The 27,088-nt window shown below is 38.8% G+C and overlaps 2 long non-coding RNA genes across 3 annotated transcripts; both read left to right on the top strand.

The window, feature by feature from the left end:
- The first annotated feature begins 598 nt into the window (after nt 1-598).
- On the top strand, nt 599-4,261 carry LOC130217660 (uncharacterized). 2 transcript variants are annotated; one of them, XR_008835892.1, is made up of 5 exons: nt 599-639; nt 1,671-1,781; nt 3,369-3,421; nt 3,641-3,756; nt 4,000-4,261. It is a non-coding gene; the product is annotated as an uncharacterized LOC130217660 (long non-coding RNA). The 2 variants fall into 2 exon arrangements; XR_008835891.1 differs by lacking the exon at nt 599-639 and having other exon boundaries at nt 1,454-1,781.
- Nucleotides 4,262-4,497: 236 nt separating this feature from the next.
- On the top strand, nt 4,498-9,690 carry LOC130217658 (uncharacterized). Its single transcript, XR_008835890.1, has 4 exons — nt 4,498-4,589; nt 4,782-4,847; nt 7,645-7,719; nt 9,067-9,690. It is a non-coding gene; the product is annotated as an uncharacterized LOC130217658 (long non-coding RNA).
- The last annotated feature ends 17,398 nt before the right edge of the window (nt 9,691-27,088 follow it).

The raw sequence follows: 27,088 nt of genomic DNA, 5'->3' as shown, positions 1-27,088 counted from the left end.
ATTTGGACTGAATATTTGACTGTGTCTTACTGGATGTCTCCAGTAACTCTATAAACATAGAGGCACAAGCAGACTGTAGAATTCATTCATTAATTCTTTCTTTTATTTATTTATTGTCAACCAAATATATATATAAATTAATATGTGTGTGTGTGTGTGTGTGTGTGTGTGTGTGTGTGTGTGTGTGTGTGTGTGTGTGTGTGTGTTTGTTTTACGGTTTAGAAGGACAGATTTCAAGACTTTTCTTAGTGAAATGAGGACCCTGTCGTATATGAGGACAGTTTGCTGTCCTCATAAAATAAACCCTCTAAAACCTTTTTTCAGCGTGTTTTAATACATAAGAAGTGGTTTTCTAAAAAGTCTTTTCATACCAAAAACCTGACATATGTTGTAAACCTGTGTGTCCGCCACTGCCCCCTATCGGTTGTTGTGGTCCCTGCATGCAGCACACACAAGCGCGGGAAATTATACACAAGCGCGGGACATTATACACAACGCGGGAAATTAGACGCTAATTCAACTCTGCGCATGCTCGTATCAGCATTGGTCATTTTGATTGGCTGGATGGGAGAGTACTACGTCTATGAACAGATGATTAATTTTCCCGGAAGTTCAGGAAGTGCACGCTGTGGAGAGCAGGTAAGAAATCTATTATAAAAACAATAATAAAGCCTTTTTATAGGTACGAATGACAAGTGTTATGTATAGATATGGTATTTAGCAGACGCTTCTGTCCAAAGCCACATACAAAGAACAACAATGCACAGTTGAACTTGACAGTAAAACGAGTCATTTCATAAACTCATAACCTTTTAAATATTGGCAAATGAAAAAAAAAATAAAACGAGTTTAATTGATTTGTTTTAAATATCCGTTAAATGTAGACAGCTTAATAGGACAAGGAATTGTATTGTGCCATGCTATGTATTTACGTTATTTTATTTACCTTATGTTTAGATTTTTTTGTGATATTATACAGTAGTTTTAATTAGCACTATGTATATATATATATATATATATATATATATATATATATATATATATATATATATATATATATATATATATATTAGTTTTAATGTATATAAGCAGTATATTAGTCTTGGAGTGTCGCAAATTTTAGATTTTTACATGACCAAGAACATACAAATTTTGGAGGGTGATCACATATCAATAATGATAATAAATATATATATACACACACACACACATATATGCACACACACCTGCGTGCATACTCTTGTAGTTGTATTAGTAAAGCATATTGCATTTCTAAGAGATCACTTTAGACCAGGGATCACCAACCCTGTTCTTGGAGAGCTACCATCCTGCACATTTCAGTAGCAACCTCAAACACACCTGTCTGTAATTATCAAGTGCTGTTTCAGGTCCTAGTTAATAAGTTTCAGGTTTGATCAGGGTTGGCGCTGAATGCTGCTGGAAGGTAGATCTCCAGGAATAGGGTTGGTGACCCCTGGTTTAGACCACGTCAGTGTTAGGCCTTAGTTCAATTAGGACATTTAAGTAGCTTTTATAAACGTGTCTTAGAAAAATACATTACTGGTGTGCATCTTCAGATGAAACATCGAAACTGACATATTTTAAGATCTGCTATCAGTGAGATGTGAAGTTGTGTTGTTGTTAATTTTTGTTCTTATTTTCCTAAGCAGATTCTGTCATTTCACGGTGAACTACTCCCCTTCGGGATGCCATTAATCACATCCTTGCAGGAAGAGACGAGAATTCAAAGTCAGAACTCAAATATATGAATCCAGTTAAAGGTGAGTGACTTTAGCTATGTTTCCATCCACCTATTTTGATGTGCATTTTGAAAATGCACATAAAAAACGTATGCACCTAACTGAGTAGGATAAACTTTTTATTAAATATGAAAAGATGCGCATAAACTTTGAATTTACCTTTGCATTGACATGGACCAGTGGTTAGAGTGTGTTCCAAGGAACACATTTTCAGTTTATTTAGTAGCTGTGGTGGAAATGTATGGATGGTCTTTTCTAACCATGGTGTCCCCCCAACACGTGTGTTTTCCTGTGTGTGCCACACACTGGACTTCAGTGGAAGACTCAGGGTTTGAGCATAAATGTCATCACAAATCCAGAAGACGGTGTCCTTCTATACCTTGAGTTTGTTTGTGTTACGTGTGTGTGTGTGACACAGACAAACTCAAGGTATAGAAGGACACTGTCCTCTGGATTTGTGATGACATTTATGCTCAAATCCTGATTCTTCCACTGAAGTCCAGTGTGTGGCACACACAGGAAAACACACGTGTTGGGGGGACACCATGGTTAGAAAAGACCATCCATACTGAATAGAGGACATTTCCACCACAGCTACTAAAAACACTGAAAATGTGTTCTAATGGAACATCACAGCACTCTAACCACTGGTCCATGTCAAAGCAAAGGTAAATTCAGACTCTCTCAATCACAGCAGCTCCCTAATGTGAATTTTTATTGCCTACCGTCCTTGTTGTTTAGTTGATACTATAGGCATACAAAAAGGTTGATGGAAACGCCATGATGCGCTTACATTTTTATTCGATAAGATGCGCATAAACTATGATGGAAGCACATTTACAGCACAAATTCCAGTACGCACATTAAAAAAGGTCATGTGATTTTGTTACAAGAGATCATGTGATGATAAAAATGTGTGTGAATGGACAAACCAGCAGGCTGAACACATTGTAAAGCATCTGAAACGTTGTTTTGGTCATTCTAAAACGCCTTGACCTTTTCAGTATTAGTGTTATTATATTATTAATGACCTCCAGAATCAAGAGCGTCTGTGCTCCGCGTCTCACGCCTTCAAACGCCACCGCACGTTCACTGCGTGTTAGGATTGCCTTCTGAAGCAGTCATTAAGTCATTAATTAGATGAAGGAAAGATTGACGCCGCCTCTCTAACTGCAGTAAATTCAGTGTTTACTGATGATATTTGGCGCAAGTTAATCAGGAAGTGATGATTTTGTTTGCTTTGACTCGTTGGATGGATCTTATGCGGTAATCCAGTTTTGCGCATACAGTTAATTTGCATTTTTGGATGGAAACATAGCTAGTGACACACTGCAGGCTAAACTGAGGGGTTACACATCACTGGATCTTGAATGGATATTATGGCCAGTGTTTTCAGTCTGTGATTATTGATTGTACAAACAACAATATAAATTAAAGTTGTTAATAGTATTTTAATTATATTTTAGTTAATAGTGGGCCTGTCGGTTGCTGTATTCTACACCTGGACCTGTATTTATTATTCGTAACCCTGCTTGAATTAGCAATGGCTGGTAAACACTGTGGTCTCGCAAAGCACTGTGCCTTCATGTCCTGTGTTCTCTTTAACAGATACAGAATTGAGAGCAGTCAGTCATCCAATCCCTCACCAAACTGAGCATGAGGTCAGTTTAAATTCAGCTGTTTATTATGGGATGTATGAATGTTTAGTTTCCTAAGGGACATATTTATCAGTTATATTGCAGGTAGAGTCTGAAAATCGTTGGGACATATATTCATCTTTTATCATTGTGTTTGATTTTCTACATCAGGTTTGAGTGAGGGTGTCCCTCTTATTCCAGTTGATGCCTGTTCATCTCTGTATATGTCTGTTCTTTGTTTAGGTGCATTGTGTCTGAGGTCAGTGTGGCACTTCATCTGCCAAAGAGGAATTTGGAGAAGTTGGTGTCCAGCACCAGGAAGTGTCACCCGCTGTTCTTCTTCACAGACGTTACCAGTGGTCAGTTAAGTTTTGAGTAAATGTTCTTTTCAACTTCTGGAAATGCATGGCATGCCTAAAGGTTTGCAGCATGCAAAAACATGTCAATATCAGACATTTGTAGAGGATTATTTTGTGTCTTGATAGATATTTTAAGTAGATTTTTGTCTGTCAGGGATGTAAGTTGAATATGTTATACCCATATGTGGTTTTATGACTTGAGGAAAGCCAAGCACTGAATCTCCCTTGTGTTCCCTTGTACAGAGGCCGAATCAAGATCAGCGGTTCAGTCACCCAGAGCTGCAACTCTGCTTGTTAGGCGAGTTTGAATTTACCTTTGCTTTGACATGGACCAGTGGTTGGAGTACTGTGATGTTCCATTAGAACACATTTTCAGTGTTTTTAGTAGCTGTGGTGAAAATGTCCTCTATTCAGTATGGATGGTCTTTTCTAACCATGGTGTCCCCCCAACACGTGTGTTTTCCTGTGTGTGCCACACACTGGACTTCAGTGGAAGAATCAGGATTTGAGCATAAATGTCATCACAAATCCAGAGGACAGTGTCCTTCTATACCTTGAGTTTGTCTGTGTCACACACACACACGTGACACAAACAAACTCAAGGTATAGAAGGATACCGTCTTCTGGATTTGTGATGACATTCATGCTCAAACCCTGAGTCTTCCACTGAAGTCCAGTCCATACTGAATAGAGGACATTTCCACCACAGCTACTAAAACACTGAAAATGTGTTCCATGAAACATCACAGTACTCTAACCACTGGTCCATGTCAAAGCAAAGGTAAATTCAGACTCTCAATCAGAGCAGCTTCCTAATGCGTCCACATTCAAAGGTACTGTTAAAATTGGCTCCCTAAGGCTACTCAAATTGTTGTATTCTGTGTTGCGAATTTTGCAGTTGTTTTGGTGAAATATTTAAAATAGGCTTTTTTTATACATTTAGCCTACTGTTCAAACATGTTTGAATATTTTATCGCCTACCGTAGTTGATACTATAGGCATTTTCTGTCTTGTTTTGTTTTTAGACGATGAAGAAATGTTGGCTTCTATGACTTTTGCATCACCTCACCTCTCCGTGACTGCAGCTCAAGGTATAATCTCAATGATTTTCCCAACATATCTCATGTAGTAAGCTGGGATCTCTAGGTTGACCTATATTAAAATGTGTGATGGTTAGAAATTTTGTTAGAAGCTTAACTTCTTGTCATCTCTATTCATTGTGACTCAGGATGAAACTTTATGAAAATTTCAAATCACATTTATGGTGACCCAAATTATCATGATTATCAATATTATCATGGTTTGGTTAAAATGAGATGAAGGTGTTTAAAAAAGATGGATGCACACTGAAAACGATCAGTCACCTTTATATATGTAGCGCTTTAACAATTCAAATTGTCAAACCACTGAACAGAATCTAACAGTGTCTAATAGAATACAGTGTCAATAATGTATAATGAAAAGATTAATGCTCTATTTTCAGTTTAAGGTGGTTCATTACTGAATGCAAAAGCATCGTCAGTTCGGTTTACACATGATCAGTGTCATTAAATCAATGATAATTGCTAGAAATTAAGTGTCCCCAACTAAGCAAGCCAGGGGCACATCTCATATGTTGATCAACAAACCAAAATCGGAATACGTGTTTATTTTGAAAAAACATTATAATAATAAAACAGTAAAAATCACGAGGACCACATTAAAAAATGTTTGTTGTGTTGTCTGCAATGAAATACAAGTCAAAGACAATTTAGAAATCACTACTTTTTTTATTTGCGTTTTTCTGATTTGGGGTTGTAATACTATTATAATTGTTACTATAACTTTTTGTGATCATCTTGTCTGAACAATTGTTTTGTACACTGTACAAAATAGATGTATAGTCAGGTTGCATTTAAAACATTTAACCCCAGTTCAATATGTCCCTGTAATTATTTATGAGGTAAAGAAAATCTGTGTAACAAATGAAAAATTAATATACATTATTATTCCTTAAATGTCACCCTGGTCTTGTCTGAACTTGTTAGTTCGTCTTTGGCTCAAAGCTGTTTGCTGCAATCTTTTCTTCTTGGAAGATTCATATTATTAATATTTCCCAGATGTAGTTTTAGTATTGAGGTCCACTTGCCTTGCATTTGTAAATTTGAAGTATTTGCCCCTATAGCAGCTAATTACTTCTTGCATGTTCTGCAGACAGGGTGATCATACTCTATTAAGTTTCCCTCAAGACTTTTGAAATCCAAAAAATGACCACACCTCACATTTTGGTCCTTTCAGAAGGCTGAAATCTCCCTGTGCTTCTGCTATTTCTTCTCATTAAAAAAAAACGTTGCATGCTGCCACTGCGTTTGCATCAGACTGATGCTGGCTGGATAGAATTTACTGCAAGTTTTCAAAATCGTAATGATCAAACACTGTTTTAATGGTAATAAAATTTTAAACTACATTACCCACCTTGGTAACACTTTATAATAACTACACACTATGAATCATTTACTAAGCATTAGCATCTAGTGAATTCATTATTTGTTAAGCATTAACTCTACATTAATTAGCGTTAGTAAGCAGTTTATAACTGCAGCTACAAATGCTGTGTTCTTGACTTATAAGCACCTATATAATGTGCTTAATAATTGTATTTTCATACTTAGTTAATGATTTATTTTTTCATTACTAAATTAAGTATCGCATTATTTACAAACCATTTGTATTTAAGAGTAGTTGAGGGTTTTTAGGATCATTCAGAATGAGTTAGTAAAGGATTAATAAACTATTGAAATCAACATTTATATATCTTATTATTCAGGCATATACTAATAGTTAACTAATATGTTAATAAATGCTTTATTAACTCAACTTCACGCAATTTTGTGACCTAATCTAAAGTGAGGTCTATTTATGCTTTATAAATCCCTTATAAATGACAATTAAAGGCTCAGAATCAAATGAACAATAATCTTTGCAATCTTTTCTAAAAAATAAAATTGTAAACTGTAAAGTTTAAACATTGCTGAATAACAGGAGTGTCAAAATATGGCATAAAACAACAACAACAATATAATAATTTAACAATATAATAAGATGCAATGTTTAAACTCTACAGTTATTTTATTTTAGATAAGTTCGCAAAGATTTATTTTTCATTTGAAGTACAGTTTTATTTGTGTATCTTTAAATGAAAATGAATGAATAATGTCATTTTTCCTGTTTAGAATTTAACCGAGCCTTTATTTGTCATTTATAAGGGATTTATAAAGCATAAACAGTCCTCACTTTAGATTAGGTCACAAAACTGGATGAAGTTGAGTTAATAAAGCATTTATTAACATACATAGTAACCCTTAATATATGCCTGAATAATAAGACATAATAATGTTGATTTCAATAGTTTATTAATCATTTACTAACTCATTCTGAATGATCCTAAAAACCCTCAACTACTTTTAAATTCAGTTTAGTAATGAAAAATAAATCATTAACAAAGTATGAAAGTACAAGTATTAAGCACATTATAAATATGTTTGTAAGTCAAGAACACAGCATTTGTAGCTGCAGTTATAAACTGCTTACTAACGTTTATTAATGTAGAGTTAATGCTTAACAGATAATGAATTAACTATTTGCTAATGCTTAAAAAATTATTTATAGTGTGTAGTTATTATAAAGTGTTACCAAACAGGGTATCACTTCAGGTAATGTTGCACACATGACTTGGTAGGCAGATAGGCTCTTTTTATATATATATATATATATATATATATATATATATATATATATATATATATATATATATATATATATATATATATATATATATATATATATATATATATATATATATATATATATATAATATATTTTTTATAAAAAAAATCTTTTTTTTTTTAGATGACCATGGGGAGTGCTGCATGTGTTCACCTTCAACTTCTGGTTCACCTCATCTTCCTGACTTGGTTTCTCAAGGTATTATTAAAATGCAGTGTCATGTCCATCACTAGGCACACTTGCTAATGGTCATTCAACACATTAATAATAAAAAGCATACATTTTTATGTGTATTTATATAGTATATTTTAAAGAAGCTTGATGTACTTTGTTTTTTAACAAGCTGGATTTATACTTTCTCTTGCACTGCACCTCTACTGACTGCACGTGCCCCTGACGAAACGGACGAGGCTTTTATACTTGCCGCATTCACCGTTGTGATATTCTTTAAAACAACATGGGGGCGGTCAAAAGAAATTGAGCGTAAAGTCAGACGGATAAACGGAAAGTGGGAAGTGTCCAGAACTACGTCATATCATTTGAGATTTTTAAACTAATTATTTTTATTGTTTTTATAGTTGATTTTAATAATTATAAGGATTTTTATAAGCATTCAAGATTTTATTTAATCAAACTTTGATGCATCACTTGCTTTTGTTCATATCTCGGACAGTTTTACCTATTAAAGTTTATTCAAATATTAATGACAAGAGAACATGAGTTGCTCTACAAATATATATTTTTATTATGGCAAGAATAAAAGCAAAAAATAAAGTACACTTACTAAAAAATACTGATGTTTTTTAGATTTAGCCCACTCCACAATTCTCACATTACTGTCTGGCTAGTTTCTGTCCTATACTTATGCTGAAAAGGCAATAATGCTCCAACATTCCTGACCATCATCACCAATAAAGCCTAGAGAAAAAGGCATCAGTATATTGTAAACTGATAGCTTCAAATATTTCTTTCCAGTTATCAAAGAAATAATTTGTTCCTTAATTTTAGTTTTGTAACTATCAAATTGTTTTAAATTCAAAATTGTAACATAAACATCAGTGTTAAACCTATGACTTGTGGAAAAACTGTTATTGTGTATCCGGGTCTTCACTTTTGCCATGGCCTCTTTTGGCTTTAACAAACTTATCCCTCTGGTGTTTCCAAACTTTTCCTCCTTTCTCACTGCTGTTGCAATTTCTAGCCACGAATTATTGATCATTGATCATAAAGATATCTGTAAAGTTGTTCTGTTTCAGACAAAATCTCTTAAGTGTTTCATACTCAATTCAAATCAAATGCGGCGCCATGCAAACTGTTCGCTCGAGTCTCGTGCGCTCCGCCAAAATAATGTTGCACACACCCACAACGAACCTTTGCAAAAACAGCGATGATGTCACATTCGCCACACACACTCAAGCGAACTAGCGGACACGTCGAGTATAAACCAGGCCTAATGAAATGTCTTGTCAATGAAAATAATCAAACTTGATTTTTAGCACATCTAAATCCAATGACACACATTTTGTTTTGTTTTGTATAATTCAGGTTTCCATGTTTCATCACGGCGGTGTGTGAAGGGACCATGGTCTGAAGAGGAGATACAAGCTGTGATGAGGTCTTTTATTGAAAATAGTGTCATTGTCACCAATGAGCAGTGTCTGAAGGGCCAACAAAAGGAACAACCTAACTTAGGCCCCATTTACACTAATACGTTTTAGTTTTAAAACGCATAAGTTTTGCTACGGTTTTCAAGCTCTGAAAACTGAGGTTTTTGAAAATGCTGGAGAGGCTGTTTTCATTTTTAAAACACTGCTGCTCCGTGTTAGTGTGGATGGGGAAAACGGAGACATCGGAAAACAGATTGGGGCTTTTTCCTCAATATTAAGTAGCCGATAAAGTTCATTCTTATATCCTCTCCTTGTAGGCTCAGAGAAAACAAACTCCCGAGGACACGTCGGGTAAATTTCTAAAGGAAACTGTGTACTTTATAACCTCATTCACATCATCCTGGCTACGGTGTTTCATCTTAACAATAAAATGAAAACATGATATAAGGAACTGCCTATTTTCATTTTAATATTAACTTAACAGACACCACAAATGTTGAGGCGTAGAATAGCTACATATTTATATGATCGTCATCTTCACCGTATACATATTTAAAACAAAACGAACTCGCTAACATAACTGACTCCTTTCATTTTCAGTGAAAATACGAAACGTGTTGTGTGTTACTAATGACAAACGAACATTATTATTTTCAAAAATCTTTGCTTAAATACAGATGAGTTAAGTGTAGTAGTCAAACATAATGAAATCAACTACTGAGCTAAATATACTTGGTGGGACCACAGCAAGTTGCCATCCTATTCACAGTCTCCACAAAACAACAAAAGAGCAAGCAGTGTACTGTATAACATCAGTTCTGGCAGGTAACGTTAGTCAAGCTTGCATCAGCTGACTGTTACCTCATCACGTCTACCTATAGGAATATGACCTTTATCACAGCATACATATATTTAGCGCCTCAGTATTATCATCTGCTATCGCGTTCTCCAGAACTCATTTACTCTCCTCCACCCCCAGCTCTTCCTCTTGTTCAGTCTGGATTTATTCAAATTCCCCTTGAATCAGTCTTAAGTCTAAATTCATGAATTATTTTGTACATTTATTACCAACATGATATCTGCAATACATTGTTTGTAAGTATTACTCATTTTCTGAATTTGGGGTTTTCATTAGTTGTCATCAAAATGAAAAGAATTAAACACCAGAAATATATCAGTCTGTGTAAAAGGAATGTATACATTATACAAGTTTCACTTCTTGAGTGAAATTGGTGAAATCAACTTTGAAGATTTTCTAATTAGATGACCAGCCTGTATATGCTAATAGTCAATTAATCCTCTTTAAAGACGGTTAAAGATGAAGTGGACCTGACAGAATTATAAAAATGTCATTAGGTTGTCTGAGAATTGAGGTTGTTTAATTGTATTGAGACTATAAACCTACGCTATACAAACAGGACTGGTTGAATTCTGTTCATCCAATTTGTGAATTGTTATATTATGCTTGTTGCAATCTATAAGCCCTTACTTTTACATTTTCTAGCCAAGCTAATGAACTCTGATATAGATCCTTTTTAAAAGCGGTAGGTTTTAACATACACTCACTTATATATTTTGTGACAATATCCCAAAGTAGATAAACATGTTTTTGAAGAGTGGATTGGTAAGGAGCAGGTGTGATTAGTTATATTTGGAAAAAATGAGATTCCTTTATCCATGTTGTTGTTGTTGTTGTTAAAAGTCCAGGCCACTTCTAAAGGTAGATTCTATGGGCTATGGATCAGTAAAGTGTATCGTGTTTGATCAGAAAGTGAGAGAAGGGATTGAACTGGTTTCTCTATACTGCATTTATTGTCAAACATTTCTGACTAGTGATAATGTTCAATCAAATGGCATAATAGATTCACTCTGAAAAAGCTCTTTTCTCAGGTCATGTATGATTCGGTGCAGTGGGCAATGGCAGACTCTGGACACACTGATCGTAGTGTGGTTGTAAAACATGATTGCATGTTGACCGTTAGTTTGGGACATGGAAAAACTCCACTGTGCATGCGCTGGTGGGGTTGAGTTTGTCCTTGTGGATGTTTTAATGAGTGTTGGCCAACCTACAGACTGTAAATACCATCAGATTAAAGCTGTGTTTTACTGTAAACTTTTGACAGAAGTATACAGAATTCAGCCTGACAGAATTTGATAGGAGATACTGATATTTTCTAGATGGAGAAATGTAGAACAGAGTTTTTTTTCTCCTTATGTACATTTAACTGCAACGTATTTACTGATATGAAGAGTTATGTACAACTTATGCACTAAATTTGCACAACAGCAGTCAATGGAGAAAGCAAAAATGACCTCTTAATGAATTTATTATTATTATTATTATTATTATTATTATTGTTATTATTATTATTATTATTATTATTATTATTATTGTCTGCCTTACGTGTATGGTGAACTGGCCTTACACACCATGTGTCCTTTCAAACCAGGTTATACTTGGTGTGTGTGTATGGTGAACTGGCCTTACACACCATGTGTCCTTTCAAACCAGGTTATACTTGGTGTGTGTGTATGGTGAACTGGCCTTACACACCATGTGTCCTTTCAAACCAGGTTATACTTGGTGTGTGTGTATGGTGAACTGGCCTTACACACCATGTGTCCTTTCAAACCAGGTTATACTTTGTGTGTGTGTATGGTGAAGCGGCCTTACACACCATGTGTCCTTTCAAACCAGGTTATACTTGGTGTGTGTGTATGGTGAAGCGGCCTTACACACCATGTGTCCTTTCAAACCAGGTTATACTTTGTGTGTGTGTATGGTGAAGCGGCCCTGCACACCATGTGTCCTTTCAAACCAGGTTATACTTTGTGTGTGTGTATGGTGAAGCGGCCTTACACACCATGTGTCCTTTCAAACCAGGTTATACTTTGTGTGTGTGTGTATGATGACATCACTGACCTTATACACCACACTGTCCTTATAAACAGTGTTACAGAAAAGTCTTTACAACCCACCAAAAAGTCTGAAAAAAATCCCTTTTTTATATCTCGGTTGTTATAAGAAAATCTTTTAATTTTAAGTCGTGTATAGGTTCGCTGATTTTTTTCATGATTTTTGATATGTTTTTTGTAGCTCTAGCACCACTGGAACCCAGTGTCCCCATAACCCTATGCCCAGTCTGATTTCTGCTAAATATCAAAAATTGTCCCTCTATCCCGACAAACGGGTATGTGTGTGTGTGTGTGTGTGTGTGTGTGTGTGTGTGTGTGTGTGTGTGTGCGCGTGTGTGTGTGTGTGTGTGTGTGTGTGTGTGTGTGTGTGTGTGTGTGTGTGTGATTGCAGCAGACTGAAGAAGTTGTGCATTGGGTGGGTGGCATCTGCTGTTATGCAGAGGGCTCTACGGGTAAGACGTGTGCTGTAAATGTCCTGAAGGGAGGGGAGAGAGACACCAACGATCTTCTCAGCTGTTCTCACTATGCATTGAAGTGTTTTCCTGCAGAAAATCCAAGGTTCCATACCACACAGTGATGCAGCTGGTCAGGATGCTCTCAATAGTGCCTCTGTAGAAGGTGTACATGATTGGGGCTGGTGCTCTTGCTCTTTTGAGTGGCAGCCTGTTTGAACATATCCCAGTCTGTGGTATTGAAGCAGTCTTGTAAAGCCTCTGAAGAACCTTCTGGCCACACTTGTATCTCCTTGCAAACCGGTTTGGTGACTTTAACTATCGGTCTGTAAGCAGGCATTAGCATGACAGTTAAGTGGTCCACCAAGGTGGGGGAGGGGGAAGGCTTTGTAAACTCCTCTCTGTGTGATGTAAACAAAGTCCATTGTGTTATTGCCCCGTGTTGGAAAGTCTATGTGTTGTTGTATTTTGGAAACACACTCTTTAGGTCTGCATGGTTAAAGTCCCCTGCCAGGATGAGAAAAGCATCGGGGTGGGCTGTCTGCTGCTCACTAATGTGCAGTTTCCGTAAACACAAAAGCACAACAGTCCTTTACAGTCCTATGTGATGAACGAAGTAGACGGATGTAGTCCAGTTTGTTGTCTAGCGAGCGTACGTTCGCTAGAATGATGGAGGGGATTGCGGGTTTGTGGGGGTTAGCCGCTAGCCTTGTTCGGATACCCCCGCGCTTACCCCTCTTCTGCTTCCTCTCGCGCCGCTTGAAGCGCCTCCATTGTGGGCGAGGTGGTGAGGTGGGGGTCGGAGGATGGGTACGCATCCGGAGCAAGCCGAAATCTTGCAGCTCATCAGTGTCCGCGGAGTTTAACTTGTGAAGTTTGTTTCTACCGATGTCGAGCAGAAATGTTCGACTATATGCGCGCTTAAGGACAGATAAACGTGACGTTGACGCACAATAACACGGCGACGTACAAGACGAGGAACACAAAAACACATTAATAACATATTAATAAATAATACCAAGTTTTAACACATCTGCTACATTCCAGTGGAGCCTCCGTTGCGCTCTACCACAGCTGGCAAAACTTTCTGAAGGTGGTTTAAGCACCAAATAAGTGTTTTAAATTATGTTAGTCTCCTTATTTCTTTCTGTTTTATTTTAAATATTATAAATGTTTAAAGTTTTAGGTAAAGACGTCAAAATATGCCCACACATGCAAGCTAAACTAGATCATATCTGAGTCATCATGCTTTATTACCCAACCAAAATCAGCGAGGAAAAAATAAATGTTTTAAATTAAATTATATTTAAATGTTAAATTAAATAAAAAATGAATTTAAAATTTAAATGCCATTTAAAAATAGTTGCTAAAATTAATGTGTTACTTACTTACATTTTTAGGCATTAGCCAAAGCCTGTCTACGGTAAATCCACACGCACTAAATAGCCTACCTTTTTCTTTTATAACACTGTAAACATAACTTCGCAGGTCGATCATCTTCAAACGCAAAAGGCATTTTTAAGTGTCCTAACTTGACTGCTGCTGTAGAATGGGATGTTTTTTTACATAACTTTAAACGTGTGCTTTAGCTATGTCAAAATGAAAGCAAATTTTTTAAGGGCTCTGCGTTTTGTCAATTGTATAGCTTTAATAATAATAATAATAATAATGGATATAACAAATTATAATATTATAGTATAGACATTTTTACTAGGCTACTTTAATATTAATCCCTAACTGAAAAACGAATGTGAAAATGACTGGCAGCTGTGCTAAAATTAATATAATGGCAAATTTCTTCTGCGTTTTTTCCCTTTATAGCTCAATAGTTTTATTCAAAGAATATAGTTCTCTCTTCAACTTTCAGGTTTGAGGTGGGGGAAGAAGTGGCAGAGGCAATTCAAATGTACCATCTCTAAATTAAAAAAGGCCACTTACGCGGCATCTGTGTGTAAAGATTATTACCTTATTTTTATTTTATTATTATTATTTATTTATTCATTCATTCATTCGTCATTCATTTTCTTTTTGGCTTAGTCCCTTTATTAGTCTGTAATTGCCACAGCGGAATGAACCGTCAACTTATCCAGCATATGTTTTACGCAGAGGATGCCAGGAGGGCCAGCTGGGGCTTCGGGACGGAGTGAAAGGAGAGGCAGGACTTTGCCCCGAGTCTGGGAAAGATGGCTTGCCGTCATTACACTAGTTTTCCGATGGCACACGAGTTACATGCGCCAAACACATGAACAAATAAATTAATAAATAAGGGAAAGAAAACATCTAGCCTTATAGGCTGAGTTCTTTTTGATTATAATCGCCGTTAAGTTTCCATTTTAAATGTAAGGCTGTTGCAAAAAATAATAAAATTGCTTAAAATAATACAATTTTAATTTATAAGTGACTTTGCTGCGTCCCCCTTGATGTTTCAATAACGCATAATAATCTATACACCATATTAAAGACACTTAAATAGACATGATTTCGGCCTCACTGATGCCCATTAACTCCTGACAGACAAGCTTTTGGTTATGAGAAGGGGGAAGGGGTCTCCACTATTAAGTGTTTTTCACAAACATGAATACACAAAATCCAAAACTCCTATAGGACGGATGGCGTAACAAAACCTATGCGTTTAAAACGAAACCGCATTAAATATGGGGCCTTATGAAAATGAATGTTTCTATCTTTTGAACGGTGACGGCATAATATCATGGAATTACTTTCAATAGCAAAATAAAAAACATCTCAAGGAAGAACGGACAAAAGAAAGTTTCACTTCTATCACTCTTTAAAAGTTTTGGTTTGGTTCATTGTAAATGCTCAGTCTCGTTATGAACTGATCTTCATTTCTCTGTGTTGGTGGAATAAAGCAGGCGAGTCAGCCGCACCAATTTATGAGCAGACAGAGCAGGATTCTCATGATGACCACCGGCGCAATTCCGCTCTTTGTTATGAGCTGTAGTTTCAGTGTAAACTTAGTAAAGGTGAGTTTCTTTGGCGATGATGTGTACAGTGTTAGATTTTATATTTAGCGGACATTTGCGCTGAACACGCGGTGAATGCAACGCATCAAGATTCGGGCACCTTCTCCGAAAACACTCGATTGATCTCAGCTGGCGGATCAACATTTACCTCATGTTATGATCGCTGTCATCTGCGCCATTATTATTATTATAACTTTAGGGGAGGTTTGCAAACCTGTGCACTTTTCACTCTTCAGCCGTTTGTATTTCCTGCAGTAACAAAAGCTCCCTGTTCATTATATTCAGACACACAAATGCTCCCAAATATATTATGAGGGCGCATAGATTAAATTTCGGGCGCTCATGCGACCAAAGTGGTTGCAATTTCGAGCCCTGTAGTATAAGGACATGTATTCAGACCACAACTGAACGTTTGAAGAAAATTGAATGCCTTATTATTTAGAATTAGCTATTATTGATGTAAATGCAGCCGTTCAAGGCGCATAATTGATTTATTACGGTACTGACGGTATTAGAAAATCCATGTCGTGGCGCAATGTCACACCGGTGATGACTATGACACCGGTGTACCGCCCACCCCTACTACCTGTTATTTAAAATATCTATATTATGCTCCAAGCATTCGCCAAAAAGAAAATATTTCTAAGTAAAAACACAAAACATAGCTGAATAGAGTGTTGCCTGCTTTAGAGGATGGGTTAGTAATTATATTATAACTGGTTTTATGTTCAGGTCAATGAAATAATACCTTTAATAAATAAAATAGGTTCGTAAGAACGTGGTGGGCCAGTGATTCCGTCGCTGTCATCAGTGGTTTAATGAGCTCAGGAGAATTCTACTTTGCATTTTTCTATGCATTACTAACATCACTAAACCAGACATTTGTTTTATAAGATAACCAAATATTCGCAGAGATTCAGCAGTTTTTTTTTCTGACGCGTTTGCCAGTCATGCCAGTCAGTGAAAAAAAAGTAACCGTGGCCCTGTTTGCAGGTATTAATATTCGTTTTTTTCGTCTATCTGATGCAATTTTTATTATTTATACAGGACGTTAAAATGCAATTAAAAGTTTCAAATCAATTAAACTCAATTTATAAAAAGGCTAGCCTATTTTATGCATTAAATATAACTAATTTCCTTTATTTCTGATTAGACCATGCATTTTAGACTATTTTACAATTGTAATATGTGCATATGCTTTTTTTTTTAAATAACATTCGTTTAACAAATATTTTAGCACATCGAAAGTAATTAAGTGACCTGTTTTTTTTTTATTAAAACCTTTATGCAAAAGGATCAGAGGATAAATTATCGTAGGATAAACGTATCTTATGGAAAAACACCAATTGACGGGCTCTGCTTTCGGTTTTAAAAGAATCAAGCAGCTTTAAAAATATAATTTGCTGAAGAGAAATGACAGGAAAAAAAGAAAGAAAAAGATAAAATATATAGGGACTGTTAAAAGAACATTTTTCTTTAATATATTCTTTCGACTCCGAAACATCAGCTAAGAAAGATTATGATGAATGACGGAGTTTCTCTATTGCCTGCTTCAGCAGTTGTCCCGGTCCCGCTGGTTATGAACGAGGAGGCGGAGAGAATGCGCTGTTTAGTTTCGGCTTGATATATTTAAATAAAAACTAACACCGAACTGCTTTTAACGCTCAAAAAGTTAAACTAAAATGCACAATTCTTGTTGGTTGCACCCGCGGGATGCACAATGAACCAAACGCGGCATTATTTTAATTCTATATTCGTGAAGAATGAGCCATGAGATTGAGATTTTTGAAGGTGCTCTCTAGCGGCGAAGTTCCTGGCAGAGTAACGAGTGAAAAAATGTGCATAAAGAAATTGGACAAGAGGAATAACATTTTAAATTATATAACAAGCATCGTATTCTTTCTAATCCTCGCCCAGTTTTAATACAAGTTGTGTTTTTTTAATATTTGTGGCTGGGAAGTTTATTAAGAATATATTTATAATTATATATAATTAAATAAATACATAATTATATATATATATATATAAATATATATATATATATATATATATATATATATATATATAGAGAGAGAGAGAGAGAGAGAGAGAGAGAGAGAGAGAGAGAGAGAGAGAGAGAGAGCAAAAAATTATTTTTATTATACTTTTAGTGATCTGCTTGAGGTAGGTCAATTTATTTTTTTTGCTTTTGATGAAGCAGCATTCAACTTAAGCTCTTTAGACCATGCCCCTGACCGTTTCTCAGTGTTTCGCCGCAATATCTTTAAATAAATTATTTATTTAGGCATATTTTCATTATTAATTTATTTTCATTATTCGTTTATTATTATGTACAATAATTCAGACATAAAATAAGATAGTAAAATATAATCAACAACGAAAATGTAAATAAAAACATAAATAAAAACATAAATGAAAAAGTCTTGTCTTAGTCCTATCAAAACGGCAAACACTAAAAGCAGGCTAAAAGACTGCTTTATTTATTTATTTAAGACTACTTATTGTACTGAATGTTTGTGCTTTCATGTTAGTTGTCTTTTATTTCTTCAATTCCAAAACGAGTCCTCTTTGCACTTAAAAAGTTTACAATAAAGTGTGTTAACAAATATTAAATGATTAATGAAGGACTTATAATGCTTTGACCTATTGTTTAATATCATTTACAAGCACAGTAGCATATTTAAAGCTGCTGTAAAGGCTATTTCTTTCCGTTCGCATCCCGTCCCTTTGCGCCCCCTGGCGGCTTTTTCACAAACTGCGGTCTTACACTAAAAACAGAGCAGCATTTATTTCAAACGGCGGCGGTATAAGCCACGGCGGTAATAGCCACTTTGAACTCTCACCTACTGTATGTGAGGATCTTGTTTGTTGACTTCAGCTCGGCGTTTAACACTATCATCCCAAAACTTCTCCTGCCCAAATTAACTCAGCTCTCTGTGCCCACCTCTGTCTGTCAGTGGATCAACAGCTTCCTAACGGACAGGCAGCAGCTGGTGAAGCTGGGAAAATTCTCATCTAGCATCCGCACAATCAGCACTGGCGCCCCCCAGGGGTGTGTCCTCTCCCCACTGCTCTTCTCCCTGTACACGAATGACTGCACATCAAAAGACTCCTCTGTGAAGCTCTTGAAGTTTGCAGATGACACCACACTTATCGGCCTCATTCAGGACGGTGACGAGTCTGCTTACAGACAGGAGGTTAAGGAGTTGGCTGTCTGGTGTAGCCACAACAACCTGGAGCTCAACACGCTCAAAACAGTGGAGATGATAGTGGACTTCAGGAGAAACCCCCCTGCTCTCCCCCCACTGAGCATCATGGACAGCATTGTGGCAGCAGTGGAGTCATTCAGGTTCCTGGGCACCACCATCTCTCAGGACCTGAAGTGGGACACTCACATTGACTCCATTGTCAAAAAAGCTCAACAGAGGCTGTACTTTCTTCGTCAGCTGAGGAAGTTTAACCTCCCAAAGGAGCTGCTGAAACAGTTCTACACCTCCATCATTGAATCAGTAATCTGCACATCAATAACTGTCTGGTTTAGCTCAGCTACTAAATACGGCCTCCAAAGACTACGTCGAATAGTTCGGACTGCTGAGCGAATCACTGGTACAACCCTTCCTACTCCCCAAGAACTGTACTTATCCAGAGCGAGCAGAAGGGCTGCCAAAATCACTCTGGACCCCTCACACCCAGCACACTGCCTCTTTGAACTTTTACCTTCTGGTCGACGCTACAGAGCACTGCGCACTAGAACAGCCCGACACAGAAACAGTTTCTTCCCTCAGGCAATCCATCTCATTAACACTTGATGATAATAATTGCGAAACCAACATCACTACTTGCTATACACTTTTATACACATATACACTTATTTAGCAACACACTTTACATGCCAATTTGCACATAACAGCTGCACATATAACGTTGTATATAGTAATAAACATGTACATACACTTGTCAATCTGTATATTTGCACTCACTACTTACTTCTATTTTTTAAAATATATTTATTATCTGTTTTTTGTCCTGTCTCTGTAATCCTGTTGCACTGTAGAAGCTCTGTCACGAAAACAAATTCCTCGTATGTGTGAACATACCTGGCAATAAAGCTCTTTCTGATTATGATTCTGAAATAAGCCACCGCCGCCATGCTGTCCGTCCTGACCAGCTTGTATTTCTGCTCCAACACCGGAAAAAAGCGGCGGAGAGCCAGATACACTGCCAACAGCTCCAGGCAGTTGATATGCCAATGCAGGCGGGGTCCGGACCACGAACCCGCGGCTGCATGCTCGTTGCACACGGCCCCCCAGCCCGTGCTGGAGGCATGTGTCATTACGACAACATGCCTGGATACTAGCCCTAGGGGCACTCCGGCCCGTAGGAAAGCCAGATCCGTCCAGGGTCCAGAGTGATGTTCACCCGGTGCATACCCGCGCGCCATGCCGGTCTGGGGACTCGATCGCGAAGCCAACGCTGAAGTGGTCTCATATGAAGCAAACCGAGCGGCGAGACCGCGGCTGCGGATGCCATATGCCCCAGGAGCCTCTGAAAACATTTCAGTGGGACCACTATTTTCCTGTGGAGCTTGTTACACAGGAAAGCATTAGCCTGGCGTGCTCCTCGGAGAGGCGCGCAACCATAGCAATCAAATCCAGCTCCAGCCCGAGGTAAGAAATCCTCTGCACAGGGCAAAGTTTGCTCTTCTCTCGGTTGACCTGAAACCCCAACTGGTCGAGGTGCCAAAGCACTTTGACTCTGTGCATAATCAACTGATCGCGAGAGGAGGCTAGAATGAGCCAGTCATCGAGATAGTTGAGTGTGCGGATGCCCGCAAGACGCAGTGGCGCAGAGCACCCACCGCGAGCTTGGTGAAAACCCGCGGAGACAGAGAGAGCCCGAAGGGGAGGACCTTGTACTGCCATGCTCGTCCTTCGAACGCAAACCGGAGAAAAAGGCGGTGGCGTGGAAGAATAGAGACATGAAAATACGCGTCCTTCAGGTCTATGGCTGCAGACCAATCTTGTGGACGGACGCTCTGAAGCAAGCGTTTCTGCGTAAGCATTCTGAAGGCATTTATTGTAAATGACAGTTCAGTCTTCGCAGATCTAGGATTGGTCTTAACCCCCCGCTCTTTTTGGGCACGACGAAATACGGGCTGTAGAACCCGGACTCCATCTCGGCTGGAGGGACCTGCTCGATTGCGTCCTTCGCCAGGAGGACCGCAATCTCCTCTCGCAAGACAGGGGCGCTCACGGGGATCACCCTCGTGAGAAGGACACCGGTGAACTTGGGAGGGCGAATAGCGAACTGAATCGCATAGCCGAGTCTGACCGTCCGTATGAGCCACCGCGATGTGCTGGGTAGCGCTAACCAGGCTGGCAGAGCGCGTGCTAATGGCACCATCGGAGCGATCACTGACGTGCCAGCGGAGGGGCAGCTCGGGATGGGAGTGCTCATCCCGGGAAGCCGTGCGTCCCGGGGAAGAGCTGAAAATAAGTGAATTTCTCTTACCCCCCTCCCTGGATCCCGCAGTGAGGCCAGAGTGAGAGAAAGGAGTCCGTCCTGCTGCACTCTGAGGGCCTGAGGCGAAGGGTCCCGGTGCTGCGAGCTGGAAGGCGGAGCGTCCCAGACTGGCAGTACTCGGGCTCGCGCATCTGGAGAGAGAGGAAACTGCTCCCCTCTTCTCCGAATGGCCCGTCCCAGTAACGCTTCGCGGTCCGTTTACTGGACTTAGCGGCGCCCTGGGGTGGGGGCGTTGCAGTCTCGCGGGAGGCTCGGCATTGCCGCCTGGCCGGAGCGGGCAGCGAAAGCGGAGCAGATGAAGCCGCGGGTGGACGCCCTCAGCGAAGAGCAACCGCAGCGGAAGGGGCAGCGGGAGGAGCAGTTTTTCCAGCCCGCTGATAGATGACCTCACCCCTCGCCTTGGACTGCTTTTCACCGCGGAGAATTCCTGGGTGAACTCCCCGACGGTGTCGCCGAAAAGGCCAGCCTGGGATACGGGAGCGTTAAGAAAGCAAGCTTTGTCAATGTCTCTCATATCGCCAAGCTCAGCCAGGGGTGGCATTCCTGGACCACTAATGTGGCCATCGTCTTCCCCAGGGCACGAGCAGCCGATTTAATAGTCATGAGAGCATAATTGGTTGCCGTGCGGAGCTCATGCAGCAAGCCTGGGTGAGAACCGCCCTCCTGCATCTTGGCCAGCTTCTCTGATGAGGAGCGAGAGGTACGTGGGCCCGAAGGCGACGGATTAGCCCCCACTGTAACCCTCAGGCCTGCCCGAGTGCTAACCGCTTGGCGGGGAGCAGCAGGGGTGACTTGCCCTAATAAAACAGCTCGCCGCGACCTCAGTGGCGCAACAGTCAAACCATCGCAATGCGGGCAAGAACTGTCCGTGAGCACCGCATCAACATGTTGGACCCCCAAGCATGTGACGCAGTACTCGTGCCTGTCATCCGGGGAGAGGAAACCACCGCATCCAGAAACGCACGGTCGAAACGACATCTTTAAAAAGACGCGCTGCACGACCGTGTGCTCTCTTAGGGAATTCTGCTCTTTTAACAAACTGCTCTTTCAGGTCACCAGCAAAACGCCAAGGGGACGGGAAACCCAGCTCAACCGCCGCTAGAACGTCTTCCCTCGCACTGGTGAGAATAATGCTTTCTTCAAAGTTGGAAGTCAGCTCAGCAGAAGGGTTCTTCAGTCTCAGATCGGGTCTGAAGCAACAATTCTGATGAGCTGGCTCCAGCAGCCGACTGATATAGCCCTAATTGGCTCATCAGTTTCAGCTGTGGAGCTAAGCTCCGCCAATTCAATTGGCATTTCATTGGCCCGTTTTCTTATCTTCAGAAGTGATTGGTCGTCTAAAGCACTCCCAAAGTCTGTTTAATACAGACACACGTAGAAGTTCCCATATGAAGGGGAACAGCTTATTTCAGCTTCCTAATGTCAAAGACAGCAAATGATAAAAACTGCTCAAAACGGTGAAAATCATCATTCTTTTTGTTTTTAACAACATTATGTGCAGTATTAAATGTGTTTTAGCAAGTTGCAAGTGAATAGAGAGTGAAATGAGAGAGTTTGCAGAAGAGCCTATTTCTGCATAGCAGGAATCTGCTTATTACAGCTTTCTAAGGACAGAGACAGCAAGTGATAAAAACTGCTCAAAACTGTGAAAATCATCATTCTCTTTGTTTTTCACAACATTATATGCAGTATTAAACAGGTTTTAACAAGTTGCTAGTGAATAGAGAGTGAAATGAGAGAGTTTGCAGAAGAGCCTATTTCTGCATTGCAGGAATCAGCTTATTTCAGTTTTCTAAGGTCAAAGACAGCAAGTGATAAAAACTGCTCAAAACAGTGAAGATCATCATTGTTTTTGTTTTTAACATCATTATTTGCAGTAATAAACATGTTTTAACAAGTTGCAAGTGAATACTGAGTGAAATGAGAGAGTTTGCAGAAGAGCCTGTTTCTGCAAAGCAGGAATCATCTTATTTCAGCTTTCTAAGGCCAAAGAAAGAAAGTGATAAAAACTGCTCAAAACTGTGAAAATCATCATTGTTTTTGTTCTTAACAACATTATGTGCAGTATTAAACATGTTTTAGCAAGTTGCTAGTGAATAGGGAGTGAGGGCGAAATGCAACGGGGGAAATGCAACGGGGGAAATAGTCACTCATACTAGGCTATTATAGTCACATTTGTAAGGGGAAAACATTTAATTAGCTATTTAATTAGTCATTCTTTTTTTAGTTTTTAACAACATCATGTGCAGTATTAAATGTGTTTTAGCAAGTTGCTAGTGGATAGGGAGTGAAAATGAGAGCGTTTGAAGAAGAGCCTATTTCTGCATAGCAGAAATCCGCTTATTTCAGCTTTCTAAGATCAAAGACAGCAAGTGATAAAAACTGCTCAAAACAGTGAAAATCATCATTGTTTTTGTTCTTAACAACATTATGTGCAGTATTAAACATGTTTTAGCAAGTTGCTAGTGAATAGGGAGTGAGGGCGAAATGCAACGGGGGAAATGCAACGGGGGAAATAGTCACTCATACTGTGCTATTATAGTCACATTTGTAAGGGGAAAACATTTAATTAGCTACATTAATTTAATTAGTATTAAACATGTTTGAACAAGTTGCATATAACCAGAGAGTGAAATGAGAGAGTTTGCAGAACAGAGTATTTCTGCATTGCAGGAATCAGCTTAATTCAGCTTTCTAAGGCCAAAGACAGCAAGTGATAAAAACTGCTCAAAACAGTGAAAATCATCATTCTGTAGCGGTATTTGGCTACTAAAGTGGGTTGGGCGCCAGGGGTTAAAAAAAAAAACCCACTACAGTTACAAATAATTCACTTGAATAAAAAAAAATTGAGCTTCAACAAATGCATGGTTTAATCAGGTAAACCAAATCAAATATTCAATCAAACAAACAAAACAATATATTAATGAAGAAAACAAAACAAGCTTTAACTTCAACACATTTTAGTTTAACTCATGAGAATAAACCAAACATCTTAAATTTCCAGGCCCAGGCACAATACCTATTAACTACCTTTTTACAAAGACAATCAACGGGTGATAAATCAACAAACCATAAAGATATAAAAATAAACCATTTCTAAATATACAAAAATCAATATTAAATCAAATTTACCCACAAACTAAAAGTAATAATATTTCAAGACCAAACTCATCACACATTAACGAGCTTATAGAACTCAATTATACACTTTTTAACTGAATGCACTCTTGAAATGTCTCTCAGTTTGTATACGCTAAAGTAGATTTTCCAATTGTGCACGTTGAAGCAATTGTGAACTCGATGCACTCTGGAATTGTCTCTCTGTTTGTATACGCTAAAGTAGATTTTTCATTTGTGCACGCTGAAACAATTGTGAACTCGATGCACTCTTGAAATGTCTCTCAGTTTGTATACGCTAAAGTAGATTTTTCATTTGTGCACGCTGAAGCAATTGTGAACTCGATGCACTCTTGAAATGTCTCTCAGTTTGTATACGCTAAAGTAGATTTTCCAATTGTGCACGTTGAAGCAATTGTGAACTCCATGCACTCTTGAATTGTCTCTCTGTTTGTATACGCTAAAGTAGATTTTTCATTTGTGCACGCTGAAACAATTGTGAACTCGATACACTCTGAAAAAATCTCTCTACTATATACTCAATCTTTTAGACATACCTAGATACACATTTACAAATTAGCAAAACATTATAATCAAACAAGAGAAAAAAGACATTTCCTTACCCGATCACCCGTTGATGTTACTGGGCCCAGACATACTGCAACAAACAAATCGCGATCACAACAGTGATCAAACATTCAAACAAAAAGAGAAAAAAAAGGAAACCCCAAAACAATTAGGCAACTCGAGCGCCAAAAATAAAAATAAACACGCTCCTCACTCCACAAACAAACCTGAACGTATGATACGTTCACCACGCATCATAAACAAAACCTCCACCAAAAAATAATAAACTCTCCCTTTCATAAATGTCGCTGCACTAACGTCCGCATCAAAACACAAGCATACAATCACACTTTTAATGTCGCGCCTAACTTCAAGGAACTCTGCCACTCCCTCGGAATAAGACCAACTAGTACGAAAACTCATATTATTTTACAAAAACGGACAAGTAAACCCCTACGCAGCGCGCTCTCTTACAAACACACAGTCAGCATTACCCCGTGACCCGGAATCACCTGTATGCTGACTGCGTGACCAGGATTGAATAAGAGAGAGATAGAGAGAGAGAGCCAACCAAGGCGCTCTAAATAGCATTGAATCAGCTGACAGCTGTCATCCAATCACACAATCGCTCATACCATAATAAGGAAAAACCTAAATGACAACCGTCACACTCTCCCCCCCATGGAAAAGATCAGTCAAAGTTGAAGGCTGTGATCTAAACCTACTTACAAGAAATCCTTAGATCTTCCTTAGAAGACCTAAAATTTATGCAGCAATAAAAGACATTCAACAGCTTTCCACACTAAAAACTCTACTCACCAAATAATCTGACCTATACATATGGAAATCAGACAAGTGATCACTGGATCTCAGGACTATTCAAATCCGAGAAATTCCTCATCTTCGGACTCTTCAACAAAAATCTTCAAGACCTTTTCTCTCTCTCTACGATCTAATTCCTCTGCGGAGGGAAATGCGGGTTTTAAATTGCACACATGCACTGTTCGCAAATCTTCCCCATTATCCTCCCAAACAATCCGATAGTTCACCGGACCAAGCTTTTCCACAATTCTATAAGGCCCAATCCATCTAGCTGCGAATTTAGCTGCAAATGCTTGAGAAGCCTTAGAAAGAGGATGAGCTTTCATCCAAACTCTATCATTTCTTGTGAAATGCACATCTCTTCGTCTTGCGTCATACAAACGCTTCTGTTTTTCCTTAGCCCGATGCACATTTCTTTTTACCACTTCCTGCAAGTCTTTAAGAACCCTAAGACCAGTCTGGTGAGGCTCTAACACAAGTTCAAAAGGTCCTCTCAGATTTCTGTGCAATAATAACTCTGCTGGGGAGTATCCAGTACTCTCCTGAACGGCAGAGTTAATGGCATATCTCAACTCTGGTAAGTAATGATCCCACCGATTATGCTCACCAAATACGTAAGATGAGATCATGACTTTAATTACTTGATTCACACGTTCCGTAAAATTAGTTTGGGGATGATATGCTGTTGTTAATTTTTGTACCACTCCCCATCTGCTACACAGATCTCTCAAAACCTCAGATGTAAATTGAGGTCCCCTGTCTGACAGCAGAAACTTCGGAACACCCCATCGAGTCAGTACTTCCTTTCTAAGTGTCTGGGCAATTATTCCAGCAGTAGCTTTGCGAAGAGGGAACAACTCAACCCAATGACTGTAATAGTCCACAACAACTAACAACTGTTTGTTACCCAGGGTACTACGAGGAAGTGGCCCCATAAGGTCCACCCCGAGCATTTCCCAGGGCTCCTGCACTTCAGTTTGCTGAAGTTTTCCAGCAGGCTTACGACACTCTGGTTTATTCTGTTGACAATTAGTACAGTTCTTCACAAAGTCAGATACATCTCTCCACATATTTGGCCAAAAGGCAACTTGCATTAACCTTTTTTGTGTTTTATAACGCCCAAAATGTCCACTCAATGGATTGGAGTGATATGCCTCCAACAAGACTTGTCGGAGAGTCTGTGGAACATAAATCTGAAAATGGGTTCCCCTTGTAGGATTAAACACCTTCCTATAGACCTTATCCTCTAAAATGACAAACTCAGAACCAGATGCCTCATCACTCTGTTTTCCTTCTGCTACACTCTGATATATCCTTTGGATTTCTACATCTTGTTGCTGTGCAATCCAGATATCCTCATCACAGAGAGGAAACAGCGACACCATACTTTCTGTACTTTGCTTAGGAACATAGGAAGCTACCATTGGAAGAGAATCAGAAATGTCGATCCGAGACAAAGCGTCTGGGGCGCTATTAAGTTTCCCCCTACAATACTCCAAAATGAACTCAAACTCTTGTAATCTCAAAGCCCAGCGAATTAGTCGGGAATTGGTTTTTGTAGTGTTGAACACCCAAAGAA

This window comes from Danio aesculapii, chromosome 23 (assembly GCF_903798145.1).
Source record: "Danio aesculapii chromosome 23, fDanAes4.1, whole genome shotgun sequence".
NCBI classification, from domain to species: domain Eukaryota; kingdom Metazoa; phylum Chordata; class Actinopteri; order Cypriniformes; family Danionidae; genus Danio; species Danio aesculapii.
Note: the sequence above shows the minus strand (reverse complement) of the source record. Positions and strands in the feature narration are given on the sequence as shown.